The 14184-nt window shown below is 48.7% G+C and overlaps 1 non-coding gene across 1 annotated transcript; it reads right to left on the reverse strand.

Moving 5' to 3' along the window:
• Positions 1 to 10109: 10109 nt before the first annotated feature.
• Positions 10110 to 10263, reverse strand: LOC142244767 (5.8S ribosomal RNA). The gene has a single exon (XR_012724641.1). It is a non-coding gene; the product is annotated as a 5.8S ribosomal RNA (ribosomal RNA).
• Positions 10264 to 14184: the final 3921 nt, after the last annotated feature.

Raw genomic sequence — 14184 nt, forward strand, 5'->3', positions numbered from 1 at the left:
GGTGAGCGGTTCTTCCTCCAGCGGCGCGGCACTGCGATGGGGGCGGCTTGCGCGCCGTCGTACGAAAACCTCTTCCTGGGTTACTGGGAGAGGGAGGTTTTCGGCGACGGCGTGCCAGCCAGCTCCCATGTGCAGTGCTGGCTCCGCTTCATTGATGACATCTTTGTCATCTGGGGGGGACCGCCCCGGAGCTTGAGGGCTTTGTGCGCCACTTGAACTCCAATTCTTATAACATTTACCTCACCTATCAGGCTGATCCGACTAGGGTCGATTTTTTGGACATTGGCATTTCCATTAATGATCAGGGTCTTCTGACCACTGACATCTATCGGAAACCCTCCTCTGTGAATGCTTTGCTACACGCATCTTCTGGCCATCCGCATTCGACCATCAATGCTATCCCTACTGGGCAATTTATCCGCTTGAAACGGATTTGCTCAGAGACGGATACATTTGAGGGTAGGGCCAGTGAGATGCGTGATAGATTCAGGGAGAGAGGGTACAGCTCCAGATCCATTAAAAAGGCCTATAGTCGGGCTAAAGCAGCTCCGAGAGACCGACTTCTTTTACGTTTCAATCCTGATAAGACGAAGCCTGCTGAACCGAAGGTGCGTTTTATTTCCTCATTCAACCGCCAATGGGATCATATTCGTGGCATATTAACTAAGCACTGGTCTGTCTTACAAACGGAACCTGTGCTGAAAGATATGCTTCCAGACCGACCCCTCATGACGGCACGTCGGGGCAGGAGCCTACGTGATATGTTGGTCCACAGCCACTATGTGGCACAAAAGAAACCATCATTTATGATGGGACGTTCTATCTGTGGATCATTTCCATGTGGCTCATGCATTGCGTGCCGTCACGGTAACATCATCAGGGCAACATCCTTTGCCTCCTCGGACGGCTCCAAAACATTCGAGATCCGGCAATATATTTCTTGCAGTAGCACAGGCGTAATTTATTACGCTACGTGCGCTTGTGACTTAATATATGTCGGACTCACTAGTCGTGAATTGCGGGTCCGGACGAGGGAGCATACTAGGGACATCATCGCGGCTAAAAAAGCGAAACCTGAGGATGTTGATTCCCTGAAGACCATCCCCGCCATTTTAGGGTGCATCACGGGTCTGACCCCTCAAGCTTTAAGGTGAGGGGGATTGACCGTGTACACCTTGGATTGAGGGGTGGTAATATTCATAAGGTGTTGGCACGGGTTGAATGTCGTTGGATATTTCTCCTTGACACAGTGGCCCCTCGAGGATTGAATGAGAGGCAGACCTTTAATTCCTATTTATAATCCAGTAGGTCTCGTCTGCGGTTGACATATATCCCATTACGGGCAATATTTGTTTGGTTGCGGATCCCCTGTGATTGAATCTGCTTTGTACATAATGGTTTTTTTATATATTTTTTTAACTGGATTCTTTGTGTGTCCTCTTTTTTCTACAGTTGTCTACGTTTGTGCTCTTGGTGCAATATTTCTCTGTGTCACTAACCTGGTGGTCTGCCTGCATTGGAGAATGAACTGGGAAGGAATACAGTATATCCTGATTGTCTATATGAGATTGTTCACTGGACTGCGTCTTACTGTTTAATATGTTGTTATATGCATGAATAATGTTCTTACTCTCTATGTATACAGTACTGGATGTAATTATGATGTAATTATATGTATTCTTATCCCTCTATAGTGCTATCCACTTTTTATGATTCCCAATGCGATTTGCCCTTTCATTTGCCAGGAGTAGACATGGCATTTGCAGCTTTACTTCCTGTTTGCGGCTCTGCACATGTGCAGTGTGTGTGGCTCTCCTTGAAGCTTCCCCTGGGTAATAATGACGTCATCAAAGGGGTTTTCCCTGGCCCAGGTGACGCTGGAGTAGCCACCCACGCCTGCTCAGCGTGCCTTAGTGCTCTGTAGCCGCGACAGGTGCTGCAAATGATCTAATATACACTAGTGTATAAATGCAACCATTTCCCTCCTTTTGTCCATGGTCTCCTGAGGAAGTCACCACGAAATACGTATTGGGACTTTTTTTCCCCTTGTGTGACTGCATGTGAGTGCTATAATTGGTGGAATATCCACCGGGCTATGTGTTTGGGTAATGTGCCGATGATTATGTACTAAGTGTTATCTTGTCATTACTGTGAACTTGGAAAGGCACTTACATTGGTTTTGCTGGGAATACTTCCCTGTCCGTTGGACCATGTGTTTGTGTAATGTGCCCATTGTCATTCACTAAAGTGTTACCCTGTCATTTGTTGTGAACCTGTTTATGATATAGGCACGTACACTGGCCCTGCTGGGAGTATATCCCTGTCCATTGGACTAGATGCCTGGGCAATGTGCCTATGTTCATATACTTAAATGTTACTCTATCACTCACTGTGAACCTGTTTATTGCAATGGCATTTACACTGACCTTGCTGGGAACACATCCCTGTTCACCGGATGATGTGTGTGGGTAACATGCTTATTGTCATTTACTAAAGTGTTATTCTGTCACTGACTGTGAATTTATCTTTTGTATAGGCACTTACACTGGCTCTGCTGGGAATATATTCCTGTTCATTTATCTGTAATGTGCCTAGAGTTCTTGATTAGGTGAACCTGCGTTTTGTAAAAGGCACTTACACTGGCCCTGCTGGGAGTACACCTTTTTGTGTGCACCTAATTTGATCCATGCAGCCCCACATGGGGTTCTTTATTCGCTCTTATATGTCATTTAACCTTCTTACTTGTCACAATTTTTATATCCCATGTAATATTTATATGCTTGACCCAACCAATTAAAGTTTTTCTATGTGCAACTTACTTTGGTGTTGGTGGTTCTTGGGCCATGGGATATGATGTAATATAAGGCAAATCTAAAGACTTTTTTTTTTCTGCTGTTTCAATATGTTCCTGAAGTTGTTTCCTTTTACCTTATATAAGTCTGCTTTAACTGTCCTGGTTGTTGCTAATTCACCTGGTCTCATCAAGCTGTGCCCGGACTCCGTCTGCCGTCTCTGGTCGGCACTTCTGCCCGGTTCCTTCCGTTTCATATCCACTCTAGGACTCACATCACGTACGGACATTTTTGGACTATACCTGTTGCCCTTTCGTGTCCCGGCTGCTGCGCATTTAGGCCTTCTGGGGTGATCGCCAGACAGTCCCTGTATAGGGGTTCGCTCCTGGTGGTCTCCCTGGGGGAGTCCGGTGCGTGGCCCCGGGAATTCCCCTTTGCTCCGACCCTGGCAGGTATTTACTTTGTTTATGTTCTACTGTGTTTATGTTCTGTTTTGTGTACATATTGTTGGTTGCATATTATAAACGTCTTTGCACCAAGAACTCGTCTCTGGTTGTCATTGCCCTAACGCAATCGAAATCCTCAGTACATACAATAGTATTACAGTTTGCATCAATCAGATCATTGTGTGACTGAGCAAGTTTGGCCATTTTAGACTCCACATGGTCTGTACGGTCCCCCAGTGATTTGATTTCCTCTTTAACTTCTTTAATCATGTTCTTAAGATCCCTGAAATCCTCCTGCAGTGATGACCTCAGAGAACTGAGCATGGCTTGCAGCCTTTCCTCTGTGAGAGGAGTGCCTGTGACACTGCCTCCCAACCCTGTCTCTTCCTGGTGTAAGGGAGACACTGCAGCAGCAGACATCTTCTGAGGAGAGGGGGATCCCCTATCCCTGGGATAAAAGTCAGTAAGCTTGGCTGGGGGGCCAGATTTCCGGGGTCTACCCTTTGGCATATTGTGCAGGGGGGATTACTCACTGTTTCAGAGGAGAGTTCTCAGCGATTTGAAGCAGCTTTGAGCCAGTTTGTACAGCCACAGCACAGAGCTTCTCTCTTAAGCAGCCATTGCCTTCAGCATGCAGGCCACACCCCCGACCAAACTGTTTCTTAAGTTGTCCGATCGCTTGAAGCAAAAAAGTGGTGGGTTGCCAAATTCAGTCACACGTGGATAAGCCGCAGATAATAGGGACTAATGTCTCAATATGATCTGTTTTAGTAGGGGGGAGAAAGGATGAAAGGTGTTAATGAACAGTATCCGGTCACTGGTGTCACAAGATCTAGTTGTTCTGGGCTGAGTGGCTAGGGCCACCCCAAGGGGATAACCCCTTTCAAGGAACTTGTTACTCATTTCCTGGTGGCGGATAATCCTTGTGTCGCTATTCGAGACTAACCGATCGACACGTATCTGCTGTGAGAGAGGTAACGATCTCTTCATATGTTTGGGGTGATTACTGGTATACATTAATAAACTATTCCTATCTGTTGGTTTGGAATAAATATCCGTTGCCAAAGTCCCATCTTCCTGTTTAATAATCATGCAATCAAGGAAATTGATCTGGTTTGGGTCATGATGTATTGTAAACGAGAGCCCTGTCGTGCATGAATTAATGTAATTGAAGAACTCCATCAAAGACTTCAAACTCCCATCCCAGATGAGAAAGATGTCATCAATAAATCTATGCCAAACCAAGGCGTGTTTGATGACTAAGGGGTGGGAGTGGATAAACTTCTCCTCAAAGGAAGCCATGAAAATATTACCGTAGGGGGGTGCCATGTTGGAACCCATGGCAGTCCCCCTACGCTGGAGATAGAACTTATCCTGAAAAAGGAAATAGTTCTTCTCTAAGATGGTTCTTAATAGATCAATGCAAAATCTCCTATTTTTTTCAGGTAATGAGGTATAGTGTTCAAGAAACCAATTAGTGGCTTGTATACCGTCCTCATGGTTGATGCTCGTGTAGAGACTATTGACATCTAGACTAGCTAGAATAGATGTCGGTGGAATATGATGCAATTCAGAGATGATGTCAAGGAAATGCGACGTGTCCTTAATGTATGACTGTGTTAGTGGTACAAATGGGGACAGGATCCTCTCGACCGTTTTTGCCAGTGGAGACAGTATAGAATCGGTCGAGGCCACAATAGGTCTACCCGGTGGATGGGAGGGATTCTTGTGTATCTTCGGCAAAATATAAAATACGGGAATTACAGGATGTGAGTTATTGAGAAACTCGTATAATTTCTGATCTATAATGCCCGAATCCAGATAACTTTTAGTCAGATTCCTGATTACCCTGGCTACTTGTGAAGTGGGATCTTGCTCCAGCAATTCATATGTGTCACAATCTGATAACTGACCCAATATCTCGGAAATATAGTACTGTTTGTCCATAATGACTACCGCCCCACCCTTATCTGCTGGTTTAATAATAATAGAAGGATTATTTCTAAGGCTAGCTATAGCCCTGCTCTCTTCCACAGACAAATTATTCCTGACTTGAAAATCACCTGCCGTGATTTTTTTATTTAATTCCCTAACTTCATTGGATACCAGTTCAACATACGCCTCTATAGGATGATAGCACCTCGGGGGTACATAGAGACTGGGGACCTGTAGGTTGAGTTTTTTTCAAGGAAAAACAAACCTCTTCTGTAGTGGGCATAATGTTTATGCCTTGTGTGTTAGACAGCTCATTTTGCGCAAAATGAGCTTTGAGGCGGATGGACCTAAAAAAACGTTGGAGTTCTTGCTCGACCTTAAATGTATCGTATGATGGAGTAGGGCAAAATGTTAAGCCCTTCTGCAGTACTAAGTATTCAGCTGGTGATAAGATGTAGGACGAGATGTTAAAGACCAGGTTGAATTTACCTGTGACCTGGTCCAAATACGTTCTCCCCTCTCGTAACGGTTGGGATCTCCTCCCCCTCCTTGTCTTCTTTTTGGTAGCAACCTGCGTTGTCCTGAAAAAGCTGGTGGCTGTCTTTGTGGTCTGGAGTCGGTGTCCGACGTGTCCAAGGAGGAGTATCCGCCGTAGCCCGGGGGTCGTCTAGTGTTGTAGGATTCTCCAGCCCGCCATCTGTTCACTGTCCCTCTGGTGTAATCATCCTGGTCTCTAAGGAATTTGCTCCTTTTCCTGGCCTCTAGGTTCCTCCGGAATTCACTAATGATATCGTCCGTTTTCCTCTTTAGTTAAGATAGATCTGATGCAGATAATGTCTGCTTAAGTTGTTCGTCAGCTGATCTGATATTTTCAGATACTAAGTTGATTTCTTTCTGTAAAAAATCTATCGTTAATACGATAATATCCATAGAGCATTTGTTAATAATTGCCTCAAACCGATCACAATACTCAATATTCTCGGAAAAAAGGGTTGGTCTTAGTGCCACTCTAAGGCCCCGTGGGATCCTTTTAGTGCGGTGATATTCCACTAGAGTGATCGCATGGAGCTCCAATGACGTATGTCTACGTAGTTCCTTCTCAAGGTCCCTTTTTCGTAGATCTTCTGATGGGATGCTTAAAAAATTGCTGGAAGACGTTTCTTTTGAAACAATGTCATTAGTCTCTTCCTCATTATAGGAAAATGTTGTGAAGTGAGACTGCGACATAAGGATGTCAAAAAAACTCGCTCAATAATCTGGTATAATCAATATTAGATTCGAGAAAAAAAGTGATCCGCCTGTGATCTCTTTAAGGCAATTTCTGCTCTAAAAAATTCAGAAGGAGAAAAACAAAGACAATGAGATGTGATGCCCCCAATAATGGCCAGTAGTTATTGTATATAGACTCTGCACTTACTCATACTTGCGGGATTCATTTTTGTCCTCACTGTCAAACACAGAATAGAAAATATCCTATTAAATTAAAATGGTGGGAGCAAAGATTTATGGCCACTACCTGTGACCTCTTAATAATCCTCCCATAAAGTGGTCTCCTCTAGATAAATGGTGGATCTCCCTGTAGGGCTCCAATACGTCCGTGTAATTCTCATGCCAGAAAATCTCTGTGCCTAATGAAAATCCCCTCCCAATTGTATCACATCTGAGGCCGAACCTAACTGGATTCTCAGAGGAAGAGGAGGTGAAGAGATCACTGATTCCTTGTAAAACAAATGGAATATAGAGTCTCTGCGCCTCTTTCTGTACCCTATAATCATATCAGATAATGGGGGCCCCTAATCCATATCTATATCCCCTCTCACAGTGTCCATGTACAGTGTAATCTGTGGCACAGCTGGATCCCCTTAGTAATAAAGAGAGAACTCCGGCACTCTACCTCAATGTAGTCAGACAAGAATAAGGTTTCTTTTTATATATATTTTTATTTTTGAAGAAAAGGAATTCATGCATATATGATGTCCAAAAATTAACGTTTCAACCATAATATGGTCTTCATCAAAAGGACCATCTAAATACAAGTGTAGATACAAATTAATACATAAACAAACAGCAGATGGACAATAAATACATGTTGTCAATACAAGAAATAGGTTAGATTGGGGTGGGAGAGGAAGAGATCCATTAGGAAATGTGACCATTGTTAATAGAACATAGGAGGTGTGTCCTGACCAGAACACCATCACCATGACACAAACTTAGAGGTGCCCGCACAGTGAGGATAATAGTCTATGGAGTACAACGGATGAAGCTAACATTACCTGTGATTATCAGGCAAGGTGAGCTGTTACTAGGCGATGCGGTGCGGCGAGTACCAAGGGGAAGATGCTCAAGAGTATGAATCAATATAGAATCTATCAAGGTAAAAAACAGAAGTAAGTCTAAAATACTGGATATATAAGTCTAAATTATTAGTCTATACGAGCCTAAAGGGAAACTGATACCTTAGGTCTATTGATCGTAAGTATGTGCAAGACCGCTATATTGGTATAGCCCAGTCATATTCTATACTCAGGTATAGCCACAGTTTTATCTATATGGAGAAAAAGATACAATAAACCAATGGTTCCATAAACTTGGTCATAATGTAAAGGGGACCACTCACATATACTCGTCCTGTTACTAGGTCTGATTATGCAGTGGGAGAGAAGCAGTAGCTTGCTCCTGTATCCTAGAATAAAATATATAGTATATACTGTGACTAAAAGCAATCATGTTTCCGAGGATATTGTAGCAATATGGCGAGACCTACCTATAAGCATAGCAGAGTAGTGTCAGAATCCAGGTTAAGCACGAGCTTGTATACTATAATGAAGGTGCAATAGTATATCCTTTAAGTAATATTTACTGCAGCCTACAGGGATATGTGCTGCTGTGTATACGTACGGGTAAGGAGTTTCTAGTATGCAAAGAGAGTCATAGTGAGGATACTTATCTCTAATCATTAGAACATAGGGATCAAAGCATAGATGGTAGACCTGATCAGGTTCCTAAGTGCTTAATGGTTATCCCCTAACGGGTGCCGGACTATCTAGAAAAAATAAAGGGAGGACATAAGTAAAGTAATTGCTAAAAGGCCGCACGGCATCACCATGTAACTCACCTGAACCTGTGTGGTAGGGCAATTGGACCTGCTCCCTTTGCGTGGCGGTGTTAAATGCCAAACAGAGTGAGTTTATAAAGGGAGACCTGTGTAGATCACTTCCTGTGATCGTAATGAAGTGAGGGAGTGGAACGCTGTGACGCTTGCGTTTCAGAAGTCATGTGACCCTCCGATACATCACTTCCGGTTTCGTGTGACCATCCGATACGTCACTTCCGGTTTCCACTAGCCGGTGTCAGACGCCCATAGTGAAGAGAGGGAGAGCAGGAGGTGTGTCCCAGGGATGACGCTAGTGTAGGGGGCATCCCTAATCCAAAGTGGGTGGATAATTGGTGACGTTTCCTATAACTGCAGGGCTCCGTGCATATGGGCAACATTTAACAGGGACAGTGCCCAGGAGTGCGGTGTCAATAATTCTGAAAGAAAGAAAAAATAAGTTAAAATCGAGATTTTGGCTATAGATTCATTACGATTAGCATGATATTTGCTAAAGTTGCTTATATCGTATTTTACATGAAGACTGTATCAGTATGTCTATATAATATGTCTATATAATTTGTCTTCCTCCGTCGCCGAGCCCCGCTTTCCCCCTGCGGAACCACTGCCTCCGACCGACAGCCTCCCCCCAGAGAGGGAGACGCGCCGTCCGGGCGACGGGGGGATGGGGAGGGCAGAGCGGTTCCGGAAGAGGTCGCCGAGGCGGTCGTCTTCCTCAGCCCCGGGCGACTGCTTCTGCCGAGAGGGGGATGTAACGCCGGGAGGGCGTGAGCCCCATGCCCGAGAGCGCAAGCGCAACCGCTCGGCCACCTTCCGCCCCTGAGGCCTTCACAGCCGGCCCAGAGCCGGTCGCGGTGCACCGTCGCGGAGGAAATGCACTCTGCGAGGACCGGAGCCGCCCGGGCCTAGTCCGCCCCCTTCGCCTGTGGCCGGCGGCGTCCACCCCGCCCCCCCGAGAGGGGACGGGTGAAGGCGGCCCGCCAGGCGAGCCGGGGTGGGAAGTAGCGCGGGAACCCGTGACGGCCGACCAGAGCCCGCCTGGCTGAATCCTCCGGGCGGACCGCACGGACCCCACCCGTTTACGTCTTAGTGGTTTCACGCCCTCTTGAACTCTCTCTTCAATGTTCTTTTCAACTTTCCCTCACGGTACTTGTCCGCTATCGGTCTCGCGCCGGTATTTAGCCTTAGATGGAGTTTACCACCCGCTTTGGGCTGCATTCATAAACAACCCGACTCCGGGGAAACCTGGTCCCGCCGTGCCAGGGGCCGCGACCGGCCTACCACAGTCCGCGGTCTGGGGCCAGTATTAGAAGGACTTGGGCTCTTGAGCGACGCCGGGGTGGTCCGGTCTCCCGTACGCCACATTTCCCGCCGGGCAGACGGGGATTCGGCGCTGGGCTCTTTCCTCTTCACTCGCCGTTACTGAGGGAATCCTGGTTAGTTTCTTTTCCTCCGCTTAGTAATATGCTTAAATTCAGCGGGTCGCCACGTCTGATCTGAGGTCTTTAGTCGAGTCAGAGTCCCGGAGAGGGCGGAGGCCGGGCGGGAAAGAGAAACGACGCGTCACGTCGGGCGGTCGTTTTCTATCCCTTCAGCCTCTTTTCTCCACGGACCACGCTGTTCCGCCCTCGCCGTCTTACGGGGGGAGTGACCGGAGGCAGCCCTGTGTTGCCACAGACAGCCTCACCGCGCTCTCCCGATTCCCGGGGCGGGGGCAGGTCTGGCTTTAGCGGGACGCAAGGAGACGAGGGAGAGGTCTGGGACCCCCCTTCCTCTTCCTTCTGAGTCTCAGCAGCGCCGCGGAGGCGATCGACGGAGGGGCGACCCTCAGACAGGCGTAGCCCCGGGAGCAACCCGGGGCCGCAAGGTGCGTTCGAAGTGTCGATGATCAATGTGTCCTGCAATTCACACTAATTCTCGCAGCTAGCTGCGTTCTTCATCGACGCACGAGCCGAGTGATCCACCGTTAAGAGTCTCGCTCGTTTTTTTTTCCTCTGGATAACGTTGGTAGGCCGCAAAGGCGTAAAAAAACAGACGTGGGACGGGGGGTGTTCCGCTCAGGAAGGGGGCTCTGTTGTCCCGGGCGCTCGGCCTCCGCCATCCCTACCTCTGACGGGGAGGGTAACAGAGAAGGGCTCGAGGCTTCTCGACCTACCGCCCGGTCCCAACCCCGGAGCGGGGTGCGGGCTCACACGGGCGAGCGGTACCCGGGACGGCCTTCGACGCGCAGGTTGTTTCGTTTCCTGCGGCGGGTGGGCGACGGGAGGGAAGGGACCCCCTCCGCGTGCCGTCCCCTGCCGCGCAGGGAGCGCCAGCGGGGCGGAAGTCGGGTTCCCTCCGCTCCCGCATCAGGGGACGAGAGGAGAACCGTGAGCTTCCGGCCCCACACCTCCTTGGAGTGGGGGGTCGCTGGGCGAGACGGCGTGGGCCGCTCCTCGCTCTCTCGTTAATGATCCTTCCGCAGGTTCACCTACGGAAACCTTGTTACGACTTTTACGGAGGACCGTCCCGACGCCACGCCCGGGACCCCGGCTTGGTTTTGGTCTGATAAATGCACGCATCTCTGGCGGTCAGTGCTCGTTTATACGTATTAGCTATAGAATTACCACAGTTGTCCGAGTCAATGGTTTGGAGCGATCAAAGGAACCATAACTGATTTAATGAGCCATTCGCAGTTTCACTGTACCGTCCGTGTGTACTTACACATGCATGGCTTAATCTTTGAGACAAGCATATGCTACTGGCAGTATCAACCAGGTAGCCCGTCGGCGACCGAGCGACGCTTCAGAGAGGCGAAGAGGTGGACGCGTCGAGGTCGGGGAGACGGCAGAGAGACCGAGACAGAGAGAGGGAGACGCGGGGGAGCACCCAGAGAATGCGCGGTGGGTTCGGGGAGGTGGCAAGGAGGACGCGAGGTCGGCGGAAGGCCGACCCGCTCAGCAGAGGGAGGGCACCGCAGAAGGGAGCCCATACGGAAAGCTGCACGGACGACCAGAAGCCCCCCGGGCGGAACGCGAAGGCGAGGAGACTGGCCTCAGGGGGACGCCACGGGCAAAAGCCCGGTGCGACCCGCGAGGGGCCGCTTGGGGAACGGGCGGGGCTGAGGCAATGACGACCTGGTGCGGCTCCTCCATCTGGCTTAGTCCCACCTCCACACGCGCGAGGGGTCGTCGGTCCACAGGCAGGCCCGGAGCGGAAGGGCATCCGGAAGCCACCCGGCGAGACGCAGAAGCGAGGAGACTGGCCACCGGGGTCGCCTGATGCGGCTCCTCCATCTACCTTAGTCCCGCCTCCGCCGCGGGGGTCCTCAACCCGACCGGCGGAAGGGCGCGGGGTTGACGGGAGAGGGGGCTGGCTTTCAGGGTCCACCGCGACCAGGCGACTCAGAGGTCTCCCAGATGCTTGGCCTGGCCGTGTCGGCGTCGCCCTTCCAGCGTAGTCCTCCCCCCGCCCTCGCGCCCATACCTCAACGGACTTTTTTTCTGCTTTTCTTTTCGCCTCCCGTGGCTTTTGCAGCGGTGGGCCCAGCTGCCGACGGGATGGGGAAGGGGGGCGCGGAGCGCGAGGGGGCCTCCCCTTTTTCCTCCGTCATGGGTTTCTCGCGCCATCTCTCCCTTTTATTTTTAAACCAGCTTTCTCTGTCGGACCCTCGGTTCCCTTCTCGTTCCGACTCTCACTTCTGCCCCTTTTCCGAGCCGCCTCGGGGAGGACGTTCAGGTAGCGTGGAAGGTGTACACAGGCCCGGTGGGGACGCTTCCCCACACCCTGCTTCACGAGGGACCCGCACCGCACCCTCCGCACCTCCGTCGTCTCCCTACAATCACTACAGGATTGGACTATTCAGGGTTTAACAATCCGTTACTATTAAAATGTAAAAAGTCAATGTTTACATATGGGAATACCCAGACGATTCATACACCCCATACATCATAGTGGGGGACATTACCTTATTAAGCCCCTCACTCTGAAATTCCGCTTTTGCATACTGATGCTGGTCTGAAAGACACAAAGGAAATCAGATGAGCCGGTTACATCACTCTTGTTGTTATAGAATTTTTATTTGAGATTGCTTGCTCGTCAGTTCAAGGTACACAATTTGAAGGGGGAAGGGGTTGTAAATAAATGTGTTTTTCCTAGTTGGCCTCCATGGACCTTAATGTAATCAGGCTTGAAGTAGTATTCATTGTCTGGGGGGCTTGCGTGTCTATTGTTCCTTTGCAAGGGGCCTCCCTAATACACAATCCTGCAAACTGGCCAGAGACTGTCCTCCTTCATACTTGAAGGTACAGGAAAAACAAATGTCTAAGGGGGCAGGTATGAGCACTTCTGCCCATCAATTGGTCTGAACCCAGGAGAGGGAGGACAATAAGCCACACGTTTGGTCAGTGAGTTGGTGCTGTGAAGTAAAGGGAGAAGATCCGTTTCTGCAGCCGGGTCCTGGTGCCTATGAATGGACTGTAGAGATTGGTGCTGGATACACATGTTACGGTTGTGATATCCATAATCTGGATTTGAGAAAGTACCCTACGTTGCATTTTTCATGCTTTTTCCTTGCTTGTTTTAATTAATAAAAGCAAATAAAATCATCCCAGCAAAGTCTATGAGAATCCTGACTTGCTGTGCACATGTTGCTTCTTATTTCCTTGCCGTTTTTGATGCTGAAAAAAGAAGCAGCATGTCAATTGTTTCTGCGTTTTTTCCTACTTTTTATCACCAATTGACTTCAATGGAGTCAGTGAAAAATGTAGGAAAAAACGCATGCTTTTTTGTGCGTTTTTGTGTGCTTTTTTGACGCCACTGCGGTTCCCAACAGCCATTTCCTCATCTCCCGGTCTTTACTGTAGGACCTTGTTCCAGGGAAGTCCGGTAAGGTCACAAGGTGAATCGAGTTCATGCCAGCGTATCACTGGGATTTCCTGCAAATCCAATGGCATGAACTTGGGTCACCATGTGATGTCACCAGGGTGCCTGCATCTAGTCCACAGAGCCAGTGTTAGCAGACATTTTCTCATCTTGCGGTCTTTACGGCGGGACTTTGCTTCAGGGAACTCCGGTGACATAGGTAGCCTGGTCTGTGAGGCGATCCATACCTCAGTAACCCGGGGTCATCATGGTGACAACCCAGGGTTACCATGGCAGCGATTGGGTTCCTGTGATCGCATTACAGGGACCTGATCGCCAGGGAGAGTTAAGCGATTCCTCCCCCTGCCTCCTGAATGCTGCGATCATACTGCTGTGAGCGGCGCAGGCATTGCTCCTGGCAGCGAGAGTCGGGTCCCAGCTGTAAAATCACTCGGAGACCTGGCGGCGATCGCGAGTGCCTGAACCCCTGCAGTCGCTATGACTAAATAACGCATGGAAAAAAGCATGTGAAAAACGTGCAAATGCAATAAAAAGAGTGTTTTTTTTCAGCTACTTTTTTCCTGCCAAAACATGTGTTTTTCTGTGCAGATTTTGTGCAGTAATTTGGTGTATAAATTTCAGCACCAAATCTGCATGTCCTGCCAAACTAATGGCAAGCGTTATGTCAGGGACTCTCAGCCATCACCAATGTCACCATATAATTGGAGGTCCTAGGTTTTGCCAAATGTGCGGTCTTCTGCAAATTACCATACTTATTTTGTAATTTGCATCTTTTTTGCATTTTTTGAGAGATTTTTTGACAATTTACTACTTTTGTGGCATTGGTTACATCCAAAATGAGCATCAACTGCCAGAGAAAGCGCACTGGCATCTGAATAGGACCTTGATGGATGGGAGCCATTTTGGCGGCACCTGTGGGTCACCGATATTTCTGTGCCGCTGTATCCCTCACATCAGTAAGGTAATATGTCGGGGACTGTCTCAGTCATCACCGATATCACCACATAACAAGAGGCGGGATGTTTTTGCCCAA

Source organism: Anomaloglossus baeobatrachus, chromosome 6 (genome assembly GCF_048569485.1).
Source record: "Anomaloglossus baeobatrachus isolate aAnoBae1 chromosome 6, aAnoBae1.hap1, whole genome shotgun sequence".
Taxonomy (NCBI): Eukaryota; Metazoa; Chordata; class Amphibia; order Anura; family Aromobatidae; genus Anomaloglossus; species Anomaloglossus baeobatrachus.